Source organism: Lissotriton helveticus, chromosome 3_1 (genome assembly GCF_964261635.1).
Source record: "Lissotriton helveticus chromosome 3_1, aLisHel1.1, whole genome shotgun sequence".
Classification (NCBI taxonomy): domain Eukaryota; kingdom Metazoa; phylum Chordata; class Amphibia; order Caudata; family Salamandridae; genus Lissotriton; species Lissotriton helveticus.
In genome coordinates, this window is record NC_136061.1 from 1,657,255,447 (window position 1) to 1,657,274,423 (window position 18,977).

At 49.5% G+C, this 18,977-nt stretch overlaps 1 protein-coding gene across 1 annotated transcript in view; it reads left to right on the top strand.

Moving 5' to 3' along the window:
• Positions 1-18,977, top strand: part of SLC12A8 (solute carrier family 12 member 8) — an 838,951-nt gene that overhangs the window by 488,693 nt on the left and 331,281 nt on the right. The window lies entirely within an intron of this gene.

Here is an 18,977-nt window from a genome sequence, read left to right on the forward strand (position 1 = left end):
GGCCGTCGCCTCTTTGGCGACAAGGCGGATAGTGCGCTGGAGTGTTTCAAGGACTCCAGGGCTACGGCCAAGTACTTGGGCCTAGGCCAAAGCAAGCAAACGTCCGCTATTCGCTTCTTTCATGGCCAAGGAAGGGGCGCCCCTACACGTCCAGCCAGCCACAGGCCGCAGACCCAGGCTCAATGCGGTCGCGGACGTGGTTACTGCCGTGGCGGTACCGGGAGACAACGGCAGGGTCAGTCCACACCCGCCCCTGCAGCATCTACCTCTAAGCCTTCCTAGTACGGCATTTCAGGCCTATTCGTCGCCAGTGGGGGGCAGGGTCCGCCATCACCTCCCCCACTGGCATACCATCATGTCGGACAGATAGGTGCTGCAAATCTTCCGAAGGGGCTACTCCCTCCCCTTCGAGGCAACCCCTCCAGCCATGCCACCGCAGTACCACCGCATGTCGGGGAATCACTTGCAACTTCTGCAGGAGTTACGGCCCTCTTGGCCAAGAGGTCCATCGAGCGCGTTCCTGGGACAGAAATAGGACGTGGTTGTTATTCCCACTACTTTCTGGTACCCAAGAAGGGCAAGGGAGGCCTACGCCCTATCTTGGACCTACGGAGCCTCAACGGCTTCCTCCGGAAGGAGAAGTTCAAGATACTGACTTTGGCTCAGGTCCTAGCTGCCCTGGACCCAGAAGACTGGATAGTAGCGTTGGACTTGCAGGACGCGTATTTCCACATCCCCGTCCTGCCGGCGCTACCTGCACTTCACGGTAGGCCACGAGCACTTTCAGTTTACTGTGCTCCCCTTCGGCCTTACCAGCGCCCCACGAGTGTTCACGAAGGTGATGGCGGTGGTCGCAGCTCATCTGCGCAGATTAGGGGTTTCAGTCCTCCCCTATCTCGAAGATTGGTTGTTGAAGGCGGCCTCGCCCCAGACTGTCGTCTCTCACCTCCAGACTAGGGCCGACCTCCTGCACTCGCTGGGGTTCTCCATCAACGTGCCAAAGTCATATCTGTGCCCCTCTCAGAAGCTCCTTTTCATCTGAGCGGTTCTGGACTCAGCGCAGTTTGGGGTTTATCCCCCCAAACAGCGGGTTTGGGATATTCAGGCTCTGGTTCCGATCTTTCAGTCTTTATCCCGAGTCTCGGTCAGGTTAACGCTGCGGCTCATGGGGCTGGTGGCCTCCTGCATCCTTCTGGTGCATCACGCCAGGTGGCAGATGCGGGCTCTGAAGTGGGACCTGAAGTTTCAGTGGGCATAGCATCAGGGCAACCTGTCCGACCACGTCCTCATCTCGGAGGGCACTGCGAGCCAGTTGCAGTGGTAGCTCATGAACCGCGATTGGGTCAGCGGCAGATCTCTCTCCCTTCCCCAACCGAGCACGTAGTAGTGACAGATGCGTCCCTCCTGGGATGGGGGGGCCACATGGGAGGAGGCTCTGCGCCTCTGGACATGGCTGGAACACCAGGGTGTCACCCTGGTGGTTCAACACCTGGCAGGTTCCCTGAACGCCAGGGAGGACAAACTCAGCCGCAGGTGCATGATGGATCACGAATGACGTCTGAACTCGGACGTGGCACAAGGTCTCTTTCAGCAGTGGGGAGAGCCTTGGTTAGATCTAATCGCCACCGAAGAGAACGCGCAATGTCATGCTCGTTGGAATTTCCAAGACGGCACTCGCTCGGAGACGCTTTTCGTTGCGAGTGGAGCTGCGGTCTGTTGTACGCCTTTCCGCCTATAACACTTCTGCTCAGAGTGCTGAAGGAGATCAGGCGAGACCTGGCCCAAGTCATCCTGTGGCTCTGAACTGGGCATGAAGATACTGGTATCCCGAGCTACTCAGTAGGCCTGGGTGGTAAATTCCATTCCGCTCACGGAATTTGCGGAATTTGGGTCATTTCGCGTTCCGTGGAGAACGCAAAATTGCCCAAAACTTCTGCGTTCCGTGACTTTGAGAAAATTTTTGCTTGTTTGCGTTCTCAAAATGCGTGTTCGCGAGATATTTCCCCCCGAGCATGCAAACAGCAATTGCAAACAGGAAAAAAGCATTGCGAACAAGCAATTCCGCGTGTTTGCGGAATTTCTGCTTGTTCTCGGAGATTCTTTACCATTTCGCGGAGATTTGCGTAACGCGATTACGCAAATTCCGCCCACCCCTACTACTCAGCATGTCAGTGATCCCTGATTCGTCTGCCTCTTCAGGAGGACCTTCTGTTGCAGCAGCAGGGGACGGTCCTCCACCCGAATCTGTCCAGTCTCCACCTCCATGCGGGCCATTTGACTTGCCTCCTGAAATCTGTGATGTGATTCTGGCAGCCAGGCGTCCCTCCACAAAAACGGTATACGCCTGCGGGTGGAACAAATTTGTGGCATGGTGCACAGCAAAGGCTGTGGATCCACTCTCTGCCCCCCTTTCAGAGGTTCTCCTCTTCCTTCTGTCTCTTGCCCAGCAGGGCTCTGCTCTGGGCACTCTCAAGGGCTACCTCTCGGCCATTTCAGCCTTCTTAAGGCTTCCTGATCAGCCTTCTCTTTTCCAGTCCCCTGTTGTAAATAGATTCTTGAAAGGCATCACACACATGTTTCCTCCTGTTCCCTTCATGATGCCTCAGTGGGACTTGAATCTTGTTCTGACCTTTCTGATGTGCGCTTCCTTTGAGCCACTTCATAACTGTCCTCTTCATCTTCTGGTTGCCATCACCTCTGCCAGGAGAGTGAGTGAGCTCCAGGCTCTATCTTCAAAACCTCCTTTCCTCTCTGTCCATCCGGGCAAAGTTGTTCTGAGGACTCGTCCTTCTTTCCTGCCCAAGGTAGTCACAGCCTTTCACATCGGACAGTCCATCACCTTGCCCACCTTCTTTCCGCCTCTGCATCCTTTGAAGGAGGAAGAGAGGCTCCACCTCTGGACCCAAAACCTGCGCTCTCCTTCTATCTAGATCGGACACGCCAGTTCCGGGTGGACGACCAGCTCTTTGTTGGTTACGTGGGCGCTAAGAAGGGACGGGCGGTGCACAAGCCGACCATCTCTCTGTGGGTCGTCTTGTGCATCAAGTTTTGCTACTCCTTGGCGAAAAAGGAGCCTGCTGTTGGGCTGCGCGCCCATTCCATTCGGGCCACGGCGGATACTACTGCCCTGGGTCGGGGAGTCCCCTTGCAGGACATCTGTCAGGCAGCTACGTGGGCCTCGCTGCACATGTTTGCTAGGCACTACTGCCTGGAAAGCCACGTCCGGAGAGATGGCTTTTTCGGCCGTTCTGTTCTCCAGGACTTTCTGGTGTGATTTTGGTTTGCAGACCCCCCACTGGGGTTGGTATTGCTGGGGTATCTATTCTAAGGTACGGAATCTAACACTAACGTGTTTGTTTCAGATGCACAAGTTACTTACCTTCGGTAAGGATATACCTGTAAGAAACATTAGTTAGTGTTAGATTCCTTACCGCCCCACCCATCCTCCCCGTTCTGCGAACCGATATCTAGGGTAAAGGACATCCCTTTCAGGGCTCTAGTTTCATGGCACCAGTGTCAGTTTCTATCATGGCTTTGCGTTACTGGCGCGGAAAGCTATGTACAGAACTGATGTCAGCGCGCGAGGGCGGCGTCTAAGTACTCCGACGACGTCATACCGGCGATCACAACGCCAACGACGGATGTGGAGCCGCAAACGACGCCTAGCAACGCGCAGGGTTACTGCTGACGAAAACTTTCCAGATCCAGTCTGACGCCTGGGGATATTCTAAGGTAAGGAATCTAACACTAACTAATGTTTCTTACAGATATATCGTTACCAAAGGTAAGTAACTTGTGCATTAATGTTCATAAGCTGCATAGTCAAACCAGTTAGATTTGTGACCTGAGCCTGGTGACTTGGGACCAGTGTTCCTTCTAATTATTTTTATGTTTGTGCAGCAGTGACCTGTTTGTGTCCGCACATTCCTTGTTGGTGTGTGCGACTGAGCAATATTAGAAAAAATGATACTACTTTCGATTGAGACTAGAAAAGACACCTCCCAAACATTAAAAAAATTAAATAGTGAATTGAAAGCACATTCCCCTGCTAAACAGTTTAAGGAGCATTGGCAATCCCAATAGGTCTGGCTTTAATGTACTGCACCCTATACTTATACAGGCTCACTACTCATCCTTGCGCTCGCGATACTCACTGAGAACTTGCACGCAGGCACATTACTCTCCCTGCACTCACAAAGCACACCACTCACTCTACACTTACAAAGATACACCACCTACCCTACACTCACACAGATACATGTCTTACCCTACATTCAGGCACTTTGCTTACCCCGCATAGATGCATCCATAAACACAGTGAAACTCTGCATTCAGGCAGATTATTCACTGTGTACACACACACACACACAAACACACCACTCATTCTACTCACACAGATCTGACTCACTTTACACTCACACATGCACACATTCAAAAATCATGGACGTCATTTGGGCAGTCGCGGCTCCTGCAGATAAGAATGGTGGGGTGGTCAGACGGGGTGGGAAGAGAGGGGGTAAAGTCGACAGATGACAGACTAGGGAAAAATAAATAAATAAATCCTATTCCATCATCTGTCGACCTCCCCCCCATCCCACCCCACGCGCTTATCTACGAGCCACGACTGCATTTGGGGTAGTCAGGGGTCGCAGCTGTGACCTATAACTTGCACTCTGCTTATCCAGTATTAGGGGTGTCTTTCATGGATTCACATGCCTGAATCATTCCCCGTCGTCGAGACGGGAGCCTCCGGTACATAAAAAAGTAATGTCCTATAGACATACATAGAGAAAATAGGCCTAAGGGCCTCCCCTTAGTAGCCTTTCTTAGTCCTTATGTAAAAAGGACCAAACTCTCCCAGTCAGCCAATCAGCTCCGACCTCCCTCTAGAACCTTCCTGGGAGGAGCCTCAGTCCCTCAGATTTTCGTACGCACCCAGCTAGGTAGGCGTAATGTTGTCTTTCAGTGAGGTGAGCCTTCCTACTTCCCGCCATCCAGGTATGCACATTCCTTGCTCTTGTGATACTATATGTGATGTTATATGCATTGTCTACCATGACTGCAGAACTGATTTACATCACAAATGTGCATATCTAACTGCTAACTATTCTGATTCAGGCATGTGAATCCATGAAAGACACCCCTAATACTGGATAAGAAATGCGTTACTTACCTGTAACAGCAGTTATCCAGTATTGGTGTCTTTCATGGATTCACATGCAACCCTCCCGCCTCCCCGGGAAGGACTCACATCCCTCTCTGACAACATTACGCCTACCTAGCTGGGTGCGTACGAAAATCTGAGGGACTGAGGCTCCTCCCAGGAAGGTTCTAGAGGGAGGTCGGGCCACGACTGCATTTGGGGTAGTCAGGGGTCGCAGCTGTGACCTATAACTTGCACTCTGCTACTCCTGGCACGTCCTTTGAGACTCGGGATTCAACCCATGCATATGCTGAATGTCGAGAGCCGCGGGCAGGGACCGAACTGCAGCGACTAGCCTTCCGCACAGATCTTACAGAAGAATATTGAATTGCGAGTATTGAAACTCCTGTTTTGGAACTTTGATAATATGGAAACAGTTGTATTATACGCTGCATTTGTGTAAATAGCCTTGAGAAAGCCCCGGCGCAATTCGCCATTAGGGGGCGAAGCACGTGTCGGCTGTCCATGTCTCACAATACAACAATAAAGATGTCACACCGCAACTTGAAGTAGTCGTGTCTTCTATATGAAAATCTGAAAGAACGGGTATTTATCCCAAAAAGCACAATACTTACTTTTTACGGAGTACACACTCTCCCCTTCTTAAACGTCCTTTGCGACTGCTGGCCTCAGAGGGGGCAAAGTTTTTGCAGGATATCCATTTTTTTCGCGTTCCTTAAGGCTAACTGTGCGGTGAAAATACTCCTGTGCCCGGCCGCCCAAGCGCGCAGCTTAGAGGGGACATAGCTGGGGAACAAACTTTTTAAAAAGTCAAGAGTTTATTGCTTTTTCTAGTGTTGTAAATATATGGATATGAACATTTATAGATTACGCTAATACAGGACAGTCTCTAGGTGCTTCGCATTGGGGCTGTCCTATATACAGAGAAAGAGAGTTGGTGCAAACGTGTGTTTTGTCTCTTAAAGTTTTTTTGCGGGGCAGTGAGTATTTCTGTTGTACACAGGAAAATTCTTTACTGTTCTAAATGAAAATAAGGTCTGTGCTATTAGGGATTATATGGATCTCCATTCAAAGTCATCTCTGCACGCATACTATATGTTTTTGTCGTTGTACCAAAATTAACAGTGCCCTGCCCGCCATTTGATGTTGTTTCATGTACAGCTCCCTTCATCCTTCAAGAAACAAAAGAATAAAAACACCTCTCACTCAATGATGAAGCATGGTTACTTTATTGTTATTTGTGGAATGCCACGCCTGGGCCTACTGTACGAATTGAGTTTTAAAGCCCTTTTACCCGAATTGGTTCCTTCCTGAGCTCTTGGCGAGGCGGAGGAGGATTACCCATGATGTAACGTTACGTCCCGAGCTACCGACTAGGAACTGGGGAATCGTGTTCGAGTTCCGGCGTCGGCTCAACACCCCTTGATTCTGGGCAAATCACTTAATCTCCTCGTGCCTAAAAAATACACAACCGAATGCGACCTTGTTTAATGTGACTTCTGCTCATGTAAAAGTGCTCCAATACCTTGGAGTTTAGTCCGCGCTATATAAAACAGCAACAACAACAAAAACAGCACGTACCTAGATGTTATTGTTAATCAGCCTATCTGTCCCCAATTATGCTGTTTGGTGCGGATCTTCAGTGTATTTTGAGGGACCAGTGCCAGTTTGGGAAGCTCAAGGTTAGGAAGCGAGACTGGTCTTTACATTTTGAGATGTTTCGGCTGCCGCCTCAATAAAAAATTCAAACATTATATATATTTATATTAGTTACTCTGTCACGGACTGGTAAGGTGATGCAGTACCACAGAAGGACGCTAGGAGGCGTGGCGACACCACAAATGTCCACCTTGTTATTTTTTTTTGCACTTGGCCAAGTGATGCTCGCTGTGTGATGTGGCTTGTGTGGGAAGACTTTCTGTTCTGTTCGAGTGACCAGAGTACTCTTTCAAACAGGTCGTAGGCCTCAGTGCCCATGCATGTAATTGTTCTCTCTAACGGACCAAGAGAGCCGACCGTAGGAGACACAACATTTCTGGGAAGTGGGGGGTGTGAGGGGGGTGGGGCGGGACACAGAAATCCTTGCGCGTGCGTTTGTGCCCGTGTGTGCGTACACGTGTGTGCATGCATGTGTGTGTGTTTTGAGGACGCTCGCTGCCAGAGTGGTGAAACACCTATGCAAATATTGTATTTTTCCAAATCTCCTCACTTCCTCAAATCTTACTGCTGCCTTCAGGCCTGGGTCTTCAAGGTGACAGGTAGGGTAGGGCTAAGGAGGGGCAGTATCAGACAGCAATCAACAAAGGGCCTCTCTCCTTTGTTCTCAGAAGTGCAGACTGCAGGTAACTGTGTATGAGATTATAAACAATTCCTGAAGGGTTGCAGCGCAACAAAAGTGTAGGGAGCGAGTGGCCTCTGTGACTGTCAAATGGGTCACAGGCAACTGGAGGCTGACCACAGGTCATGTGCAGTCAGGGCCGTCCTTTCGAGCTGGGCCCAGGCCCTGGTCACCAATTTTCTGAGGGGCGCATGGAGCTGTGTGCATTATGGTTATTCCAATAGCAGCCCCTTTTCATCTTGCTCCAGGCTTGTTCTTGTCCTTTCCTGTTTGTTTCTGTCTGATTTACCAATTTAAATGGGTTTTAGTACTTCATTATATAGCAGATGATGTTTTAACACCCCTTTAGCCCCCTTCCTTACCCTCCCTTCACCCTCTGACCCTTGCTGGCACACATAATCAAACCCATCATTTGCCTGGGCAGCTAATCTAAATGTGATTTAGGTGAGCTCCGGGAGGTCTGGGATGTTTGTGTTAAAGTGCGAGTCCCTGCTCATCCAGGTACTCAAGAGTGTACACAAAAGTAACCCTCTGTTGCCTCATTCAATTTACTACCATCAGCCAGGGCGCAAAATGTCTCTTGCCCAGGGCGATATCTTAGCAAAGGCTGGCTCTGCCTGCAGGGCCTTTAAAGGTAGCGCTTTTGCGCGCCAAAGGCCCTGTGAATTAAAGAAGGGAGACGGGAAATGTTTTTGTCTTCTCGTTCCCCCCCTCACCCTTGTCCCCTGCGTCCCACCCACTCAAAAATCTGGGGGGAGGGATATGTCCCCTGCGCCCCCCACACTTCCGACACCCATGCCAGAGAGTAACATAAAAACCAAAATATTCCTAGGATACCACATTTTGCTGTATTGTAGGTGGAATGCCGAATACAAACTGGCTTCGTGTCGCACATAAAACATTTTGTTGAACGATGTGCGAGGCTTGAATCTCCACAGTGCAAGCACAGCAACAATCAGACCAGCACTGGCAAAACCTTTTCTTAAAACACAGTTGCAAAGCTAAGAGGTATGGATTTTTGTTAAGGGAAGTGTTTGTCAATTGTTGGATTGACTTTGTGTTTGTCACTTCCAGCAGCCTTAGAAAGAAAATACAATAAGGAAGCAACCTCTTCGACTACAGATGTATGGAAACTTGAAGTAGGGCCCCCTTCTTGAACTGACTACATCAGGAGAGTTAAGTACCCTTTCAGAAGAGTGTTATGAAAAGGAGTCAGAAGATGACGTTTCAAATGAACTTACAAGTGTGATTAGGGAAGCGCCTTAGCCTGTCATAAAAACAAACAGAATGTGCTTTCTTAACAAAAAAGCTTAAACCAGTAGTGAAAATGTCACTAAATTAAATACATTAAAGAACACACTCTTACTCTGACTTACATAAAACCTGTTTGCTGTTGCAGTCAAACAAAAGGACTACTTGAGCATCATCACCAATAGGAACACAAATGGACCAAGGTCACTATCTAAGAAATACCATGGCCTTGATGGACAGGCTATACTTGCAATTGCAAACCATGAAAGCCAACAGATGGAGTGGGTTAACCCAAAGTTCGCTCCAGTGGCGGCTGGTGACATTTGAAAGTGGTGAGGCGTAAAACAATTCTCATTTCTCACATCGGTGAGCGAGCACAGCGAGCGAGCCTAAACCACTTACAGGGGGATCGGGGGGTTCTCCACCTGTGAAAATTTTGAAAATAAGAGTGGGCAAATGGTGTATTTTCAAGCAAACTAGAAGGTGTGAAGAACAGCTCAGTCAATATTACTGTTTAGAGTTGTAGGAGTTAAGAAACCTATTGGAAATTTGACACATAATGAGAATGCTCTGAGAATATGAATCTAAAATGAACAACAATTTACTGGTACCGCAGTAGCACAACTAATCTTAATCATACCGAATAGAACCACGGTACATCCAACATTAAATAAATTCCAGTTAGGAGTCTCATATAGCTGTGAATAGTATGCTTTTCCTGCTTCCTGACCCAAGCCTCTATTGATAGCATTAATAAGGATCCCTCAGGTAGGCACACACACAATCTCAGTAAAGAAAATAAAAGTATGTATTTTTGCGAGGTCTAAAAAAAGGTAAGGCAAGGGCCTCAGCAGAGCATTTAAGCTTGGTTGATAATACACATACATACATACACACCTTTTCCTGAACCTTCAATGAGACTCCCTACAAAATCTGGGGAGTTGTTCCCCCACTCTCTCCTGCACTTGCGAAAATATCCTTCACCGCTGAATGTGTGCCCTGTCTGGGTACCCCAGAGCCGTGCCCTCTCTCTTATGCAACTGAATTAGCACCAACACTGCATGCTCACTCCTACAGCTGTGTATCCATGGTCAGCCCCCTGCACCCGAATATGTGCCCTCCCCTGCACCCCTCAATCTGCGTACACTACTACACACTGAACTGCCCGCATCTTCTCGCCTTGGTACCCGAAGCGTCACCACTGCACCCGGGCCCCCTCTTCTACAACCCTGAACCTGTGCTGTGCGCTCTCTGCCAAGCAGTGTCCAAAACCTTCCCCTCCCACTACCCGAACCCTACCCCCTCATGCACTCCCAAAGCTCAGCGCCCTCTTTTCACCACGCCTGGATGTATGCCCACCTGTGCACCCCTCTGTACGACTGAACCTGTGCGCTCCCCGAATCCCCGTCTTCAGCCAGTGCCCTCCCCGCCCCCCCTCAAATTACGCCAACTCCCCCTGGACATCGCATTTCAGAACAGTTTACAGGGACCGCTGACAAATCACAAGCAGCCATTAGCACCACCTGTGTGTTTTACATGCTCGCAATTCCACTCGCTTAATTGTCAGTCGCGGCTCGCAATACTCGCCTGAGGGGGGGGGGGTTAAAAAATAAAGTAAAAAATAGAAAACGTACCTGACCTGCGCCGCTTCTGCAGCTGGGCAGCGGCGGCCTTCAGCGTCTTCTGCGTCATTGGATTGGCTGGCCACCCCTCTCAGCCAATCCAGACGCTGCTCCAGGATTGGCTTGAGCAGGGATACTCCCAACCCATTAGGAGACCGCGGGCTGCGGCATGAAGCAACCCTTGCTCTCCTAAGGGAACTAGTGCGCATGTTCAGGCTGGTCGTAAAAATGACCAGCCCAAAATGGAACATGCGCACTATTGCTGTCTAGTGCGCTGTCACTCAAACCCTGAGTGCTGCCACAGCCCCAACCCCTTCAGCATCCCTCGTTCTACTTCTGATACTAATTCCAATCAGGAGTCCTCATTGGAATTAGCGTCAGTAGTAGAACGAAGAATTTGTTATTTGTAATTTATTAAAATGATGAATGGGGCCGTGGCATTAGTGGGGCAACGCCCCAATGGACGCACCTCCACTGCCTCTGGCTATGCAGAGATGGGACTGGTGCAGAGCCTACAGGTTAGCCTTCGGTTGTGCACAGCTGGGGTTCGGCCCTATGCCCAGTAACCATGCCTACATAACCAACTACAAGCTATTCGTTTTTTTGCTTTTTTTGCTTACATATCTTTTTTATCGTTAATGGCCATCTAAATGAAATTGGTGTGCCAAATGTGAGTTGGCCATAGTGATGTGAGTATGCACATGTGGTGGTTTGAAAATGCTGGATCATTAGTTTTTTTGACCTGTGATGAAATCTGCTTCCCTTTGGCAAAAACGAGGGTAAATGTTCTGTTTTTGGAGTACAGAATCCTAATGCCCGACCCTTCCTGCATTCTCCCAGAGATTACAGAGAACCTCCCCAAGCCCTCGTAGGGGATCCCACATCTTTTTCACATGATCTCCAGCATTCCCATGATGGTGGCTACACGAAAACAATTCAGCTAAGGTCAGCTACCAGTTTGCTTGAATTCAAGAACCCAAACTTGATCGGCAAATCCACATTGGACCTAGGGAAAATAATTTGTCACCCATTCAGATTCCTTGTTTTGTCATTTTTGATGACAGACATGCTAAATTCAAGTTATGGCCTGACTGTGAAGATACGTTTTGACCTCATTTAATTTTTTTTTTTTGGCTTTTATGTAAACAAACTCTAAACAGATTTTCACCAAATCAAACAAGTATTATGGTAATTGCAAGACTCCAGGCTCCAAAGCATGACATTCTGTAGTGGCCACAATAAAAAATGTTTGTTGTAGTGGCACTGATGTTTGCATCCTGAAAAACATGTGTGGGGCATTAGGTGACATGTCGAGAATCCGTTGACCTCAGGAAGGATGGGGGTGATGGGATCTCAAGGAGCAGATCCTAGCCCCAAAGCTAGTGTGTAGCTGGTTCAAGCAGGGCCTGTACCCAGAGGCTGTTGTGTTCTAACTCCAACTTCCAATGTACATGGGCGACCAAGTACGCCTGTCATCTTTGGCTTTGATGGGTCTGGCCAACCCCTATTGCACATGCACAGTGATGGTTGTCCACACTACTTCGACTGCAACTGAAGTACACATGTGGAACCCATTATTCTCCTCTTAGCACACAGGGAGTGACATTCTTTGAATAAAAGTTTTTTTTTTAAGAGTCCTAGATTGTAGACAATGAATACTCATGTTTATTTAGTTCTGTTTTTTACAAATAAAGGTGGCTCTAGAGAGAACCTTGTGTTTTATTTATTTTTTATTTACTTTTATTACTTTTTATGTTTTTATAATTTTCTTGTGGTAACAGAAGTGGAAAATTACCACTTGAACATGTAACAAAAGCAAAAGGAAAACATTAAAGAGAAAGAAAACAATAATGTTCTTTTTAGACTTCTTAAAACTCAACTAAATGGATAATTTCTGTTAACTCCTAAACCCTTCAAGGCTGTCTGCAATGTGTTTGTCACATGATCTGTTTGTTGCCCATACACCATCAGGGAGTGGCTTCTCACAACAGCAGTGCAGACCACTTATTCACCAAATGCAGGGCTTATGATTTCACAGTATTTGCACTGATAACAACACAGTGAGGCCTGTTCATAAAGATAAATGTACATATGAGTAAATCTACATAGGTGAATTAACTCTTACACTTTGGGGCCAATTACGATCTCGTCCAGAAAGCATTCCTACCAAATCGGTCCCGAAATAGTTTCCTAGCGACTTGGATCAGCTGAGTCCAACCCAGCGATTCGGATGTATCCTGATGCTTCCGGATACGATTCAGTCGGACTCCATTGACTTCAATGGGAGCCTGTGTCCCGAACGAGAACACAGGTTCCCATTGACAAAAGGAGTGACTGGGGAAAATCGTGCACCCTGTGGCGGGCATCCCTTGGTGCCTGCCACACTGTGCATGGTTGTAAAGAGCGGTCTTTTGGGTACCCTCACGGTTCCGATTTGGAGGGCCCTGGGTGAAAGAGGGGGTCATGTTACGGACCCAAAAGACAGAATCTGGCAGCCAATTAGTTCAGGAGAAAACGATTCGGAACGGCTGTCCGAATGGGTCATTGTAATCGCTCACTCGGAAACCGAGTTCATAGAGCTGTTCGATTCGGCTCCGAAAGACGCGACCTGTCAGATTGCCTTTAGGAACCGATTCGGACAGCCATAGCGGTTTACGGGCATCGAAATAGGTCGTTGGGAAGTGTGTACGATTCAATCGGAAACAAGGGTTCCGAATCGGATCGGCAAACCCGAATCTGATTTGGAGCCCTTCCAAACGGCATCGTAATTGACGCCTTTGTAGTAAATTTACTAGTTTTGTCTACACACCATTTCCGATTGTTCATCACTACAAAGACTTGCATGTCTCCGCCCCTTGAAACAGTGGGATGGAGTGTGATTTACACATGCAAATTTACTATGGCTAAAGAGGACCAAAATGGTAGTAGATGTGCTTCAGCTCAGACTGAGAGTCCATCATCACACATGGCCAACCATTGGTACTTCAGCACCCCCTCATTCACTTAATTTAAATTTGATGTTAGAAAGATTAGACATACATAAAAATAAATATGTTATGATAAAATATTTTAATAACTTTTTTAATTTAACAATAAATGTAACTTACAAAAAAGTTTACATTAACTCTATTCATAACTTTTTGTAATTTGAATGCATAAGTAAATACAAACTTTTTAATTTAGATGGGATTTTGTTAAATCTTTAATTGTAATTTAATTTAATATATTCCTTTGCTAAAGTATAGGGAACATTTTAAAAGTGTATTCAACTTAAAAAAATTAGTAAACATGTTTTTATGTTAAATGTTAATGCAAATTCACTTTATATACTTATTTTAAACGTAGAACAAAATAAAAAAATGCTATCATGCTGGTCTCTTACTTAAACCCCTGCCTTCACTATTCTCTGTGGGAGGGAGTTGCAGTGCCAGTGTTTGGCCATGTGTGGTGCTATACTTACTCCGACTTGGAGTTGGAATACATTTACTAGTGTTTTGGGCCCTTATTGGCTGGCTTTAGTAACCTTAGAAGTGCAGTTCGTGAATAGCAATGTGCTTACTCTAAATGCCGTGTTAGCCCTTTCTAAACCCCACCCACCTCTCCTTCAAACTCTCCCATTTAGAAGTAAGCATTCCCCTATTCCAAACCCTCCCCCTGGTTTCTCCCACATTTACTTCTAAGGGGCCGATTACGATGTTGTCCGGATACTCTTCCAACTAAATCGGTTTCGGAATAGTTTACAACCGAATCAGGTTCTGCGAGTCCGACTGAACAATTACGATGCTTCCCGACATCGTTCGGTTGGACTCTCCTTGACTTCAATGGAAGCCTGTGTGACATGGAAAGGCTTTTGGAAAATGACTTTTTGGGCCCCTAGCAGGGCACCCTTCCCCTGGGCCCTCCACTATGGGACCTGGAGGGGAACTTATGGTGCCTCCCTAATACTCTCTGCATCTGCACGGTACAGAGATGTTTACAAACATCCATTTTAAAACGGCAGCTTGTGCTGCAGGCCTTGTCTGCCCGCCGCACAAGCTGCTGTTGTAGAATGGATGTTCTGTAGTAGGGGATCTCTGTGTATAGTCATAATCTAGTAAATAGTCCCGCCCATGTGCGTGGACCCCGGCAATCAAAAATAATCTCTTAAGTTGTCAGAAAATTGCAGAACTGCAAAGACACTTAAGAGAAAATTTAAAGACAAATAATGCAGCCTATATCCACAGGCTACACTGTCCAGTACTTCAACTAGAAATTCCACCAAAAATCCACAAACAGCAAAGCCTGTCCAGATTCCCTTGTTTTTACTGCAAAACCCCTCAGAAATGATAGAGAGGAAGACCTGGACAGACAAGCCCCATAGGCTGCCATTATGTGGCTTAAATAGGATACTGTGCCTTTAAGAGAACCTTCCAGAACCTTCTCTCAGTATCCCAGAATGCATAGCAGGTCCAACTTACTTTCAGTTCTTTTTTCCGGCTCCTGCTTACAGGACCCTGTGCATTGAGCTCTCCCCTTTTCAGGGGTTTATTGGAGTTTTTTGACACTTTTTGGTTTTAAAAGTGTTCTGCTTTGATTCTTGGTGTTTCCTGTTCACTTCTGTGTGTTTGTTCAGGCTTTTAGGGATCTAAAATGCCTGCCTTATTCGACAAGTGCCCAGCATGTGGAAGGAAGAAGGCCAAGACTGATCCACACGACGTCTGCATTATTTGCCTCCCTGATGAGCATGTCCCTGAAGGTTGTGACATCTGCCAGGCCTTTTCTACAAGGACCCTGAGGGAAAGACTGAAGATTAGGCTCCAAGGCCTGGAGGAGAGGCGTCTGCAGGCTGCGGGTGGGTCTGGGCAGGCTGGGAAGGCTCCCTCTGCCCCTGCTGAGGCCTCTGGGGGGCTCCCCAGAGGCAGGAAGACCAGCAAAAGATCCCGGTCTCCGTCGACGTCGATAGCATCGACGACGACGTCGAGAGGGATGACGACGGTGTGTTCCCCTTCTCCCCGGAGCTCCGGGTCGAGACAGCGTGGGAAATCGACGTCGAGAGGCCTGGCCAGGCCGCCGTCGAAGTCACCGCCGTCGGAGTCGTCGACGTCATCGTCATCGTCGACGTCGAGGCATCGCCGTCGACGAAGACACCGGCGCTCGCCGTCGAAGCGACACCGCCGGTCGCCGTCGACAAGTTCGACGTCGAGGGGACCCTCGGCGTCGAGGACAGTGAGGAAGCGGTCTTCGAGAAAGAAGAGTCGACGCTCGCCGTCGAGGTCTGGCCGCTCGTCGTCGAGGGGGCGACGATCGGCGTCGAGGAAGAAACGCTCGACGTCGAGGAGGCGGCGTTCGACGCCAGAGCCTAGAGATAGCCGTTCCACGCATGGGAAACGCTCGACGTCGAGCAGGAAGAGATCAGCGTCTCCTGGGGTCTCAACCTCCTCTAAGAGGCGCAGGAAGGATTCTGGCGCCAGAAGTCACGCCGGATCTGGTGGCGGACGTCGGAGGCGTCGCTCACGCTCGGGAGGGTCTGGCTCACAGGCCCCCTCCTCGAAGAAGTCATCGGGCACGAGGTACTCGGTGGTATATACGCCACCAAGGCCTGTGACCCCTCCTCCTCCTCTGCCGAAGGAGGCTCCTCCGGCTAAGCCGCCTCTCCCCTCCCTGCCTCCGCCGTCTACTGAGGGGCGGCCTCTGCCGCCAGTTCCTCCTCATAGGCCCCCGAGGTCAGTGTCCCTGCCTCTGCTTCCGACACCTCCTAAGGGTACGCCTACCCCGAAGCCCCGGGACAAACCACGGATGACGCCTCCACGGAAACCGGTGGAGCGCCCACGTGCTGGGAGGTCACGCTCCGGGCGAAGGGAACGTTCGCGTCATAGATCTTCAACGCGATCTAGACGGCGCCACCGGAGACACAGGTCTCGTTCACGGATCAGGTCGTCTGGGACCAGGGACTACTCCCCGACCTTGTCAGATTCGCCGGACACGCGGGTCTCACCGGTCGACGATCTGGTGTCCTTCCAGGACGTGCTGTTACGGGGTGCAGCGAAACTGGGCATTACTTTGACAGTGCCCACTCCGAAGACCTCGGTCATCTTTGAGACGCCCCCATGAAGGCGGAGGCTGAGACGCTCACAGCGGTGGGTTTGGAGAAGCCCAAGGAGACCAAGAAGACGTACCGTCCGTTCCAACGCCGGTTCGGTGGTCAAGGTAGAGGGCGTGGCCAGTCTTCTGGACAACAGCAGCAACAACAACAGCAGCAGTTCAGAAGACCATTCCAGAAACGCCAGAGGGGCAGAGGCGGCCATCAGTCGGCACCAGCGACTAAGGGCCAGGCCGGGTCTAGGCCCTGAGCACTTACTTCCCCGTCAACTGTTACCCGCTCCGGTGGGGGGAAGCATTCAATCTTTGCTGGCAGAGTGGAGAAAAATTACTCAGGACAAGTGGGTGCTGAATATTGTTTGCAATGGATACAGTCTTCGGTTCACCAGCCCTCCTCCATCGATCCCTCCGGTCAGCTCGCAGTATCAGCTGCGCGAGCTCCAGGCGGAGGCCGATATCCTGTTAAGGAAAAGGGCGATCAAAGTCGTACCTCTGTCTCAAAGGGGAAGAGGTCTGTACTCCCGCTTCTTTCTGGTTCGCAAAAAGGACAAGAACGAGTTCAGGCCCATTCTGGATTTGCGACAAGCAAACAAATGGATTTGCAGAGAAAAGTTTTGCATGCTGTCGTTGCATCAGATTTATCCTCAGCTGCAACGGGGAGACTGGCTGTGTGCCATCGACCTCCAGGATGCTTACTTCCATGTGCCCATTGCACACAAACACAGGAAGTTCCTGCGGTTCCACGTCGGCGCCAATCACTATCAATACACAGTACTGCCATTCGGACTGAAGTCTGCGCCGAGAACATTCTCAAAGTGCATGGCGGTGGTAGCAGCACACCTAAGGAAGAACAAGGTGTTTGTCTACCCTTACCTGGACGACTGGTTGATCAAGGCCTCCTCCTTCGCGGAAGCGCAAGCACACTTCCAGAAGACGTGCGTTCTCTTGAACAAGCTGGGGTTGCACATCAACATGTCCAAGTCGGTTCCGACTCCAGTCCAGTGCATTCAGTACTTGGGAGCCTCCATCGATACGCTGTCAGCAAGCGTGTCTCCTTCGGAGGAGCGACGATTATCACTACTTCAGAAGGCTCGGGCTCTCATGTCCGCTCCATCCACGACAGTGAGGACGGTGTCTTCTCTGCTGGGATCGATGGCCTCCCGTATCTTCCTGACGCCACATGCACGGCTGCACATGAGACCGTTGCAAGAGTGCTTGGAGGATCAGTGGGATCAGAGGAGAGGATCTTGGGACGACAAGATACGCCTATCTCTGCATGCTCTTCAGTCTCTGAAGTGGTGGTGTTCAGCGGAGAATCTCCTCAGAGGGGTTCCCTTCCACAAGGACATTCCCGCTCAGGTTATCGTGACGGATGCTTCTCTCCAGGGCTGGGGAGCGCATTCTGGAGACCTACAGATTCAAGGGACGTGGTCTCCGGCGGAGTCCACGTACCACATCAATTTCCTGGAACTCAGAGCTGTTCACTTGGCACTGAAGGCCTTTCACCCGTCCTTCCAGACCGACTCTCTCCTTGTGCAGACGGACAATACAACCACAATGTATTACCTCAACAAGCAGGGAGGATCGAGGTCACGCACCCTGTCGCAGGAGGCGCAGGCGATCTGGCGCTGGCTTCTGGCTCGAGGACTGACGATAACGGCTACCCATCTGCCAGGTGTGCAGAATGTTCAGGCAGACGCGCTGAGCAGACTGATTCAGGAAAACCACGAATGGGTCATAAACGACGAAGTACTAGGAGAAGTCTTCGCAAGGTGGGGGACCCTAGACGTAGATCTGTTTGCCACCGCAGAAAACAGCAAATGCCGAGACTTCACCTCCAGGTACTACCAGCCGGGGACGCTGGGGAATGCGTTATGGATCAACTGGTCGAACAGCTTTCTGTACGCTTTTCCACCCATTCCCCTGATTCCGACGGTTCTCATCAAGCTGTCCCAGTCCAGGGCGCGCCGATGATACTGATTGCCCCGGAATGGCCCAGACAGTGGTGGTTCACGGACCTGCTTCACCGGTCTCTCCTTCCTCACATTCGGCTGCCGTGCAGGCCGGACCTTCTCACGAAGTTCGGGGGGCTGATGTTGCACCCCAACCTCTCGTCTTTGAGTTTGGCAGCATGGCTCCTGAGTTAGTGCAATATGGTCATCTGAATCTCCCTGCAGATTGCATGGACATACTGAAGGAGTCTAAGAGACCTTCCACTAGGACTTCCTATGCTTACAAGTGGAAGAGATTTTGTATCTGGTGCAAGTCTAAGAACTATGATCCGACGACTTGTAAGGAAGATGTCATCCTTCCTTATCTTCTACAGTTGGCGCAGTCTGGCATTAATGTCCATTCTATTAAGGTTCATCTTGCTGCTTTGACTGCCTACAGGAAATGCCCTTCGCAGACTTCCTTCTTCCAGATCCCTGTGATCAAAGATTTTTTAGAAGGCTTGAAGAAAGTGTTCCCTCCTGTCAGGCTTCCTTCGCCTTCATGGGAATTGAATGTGGTGCTGTCCAGGTTG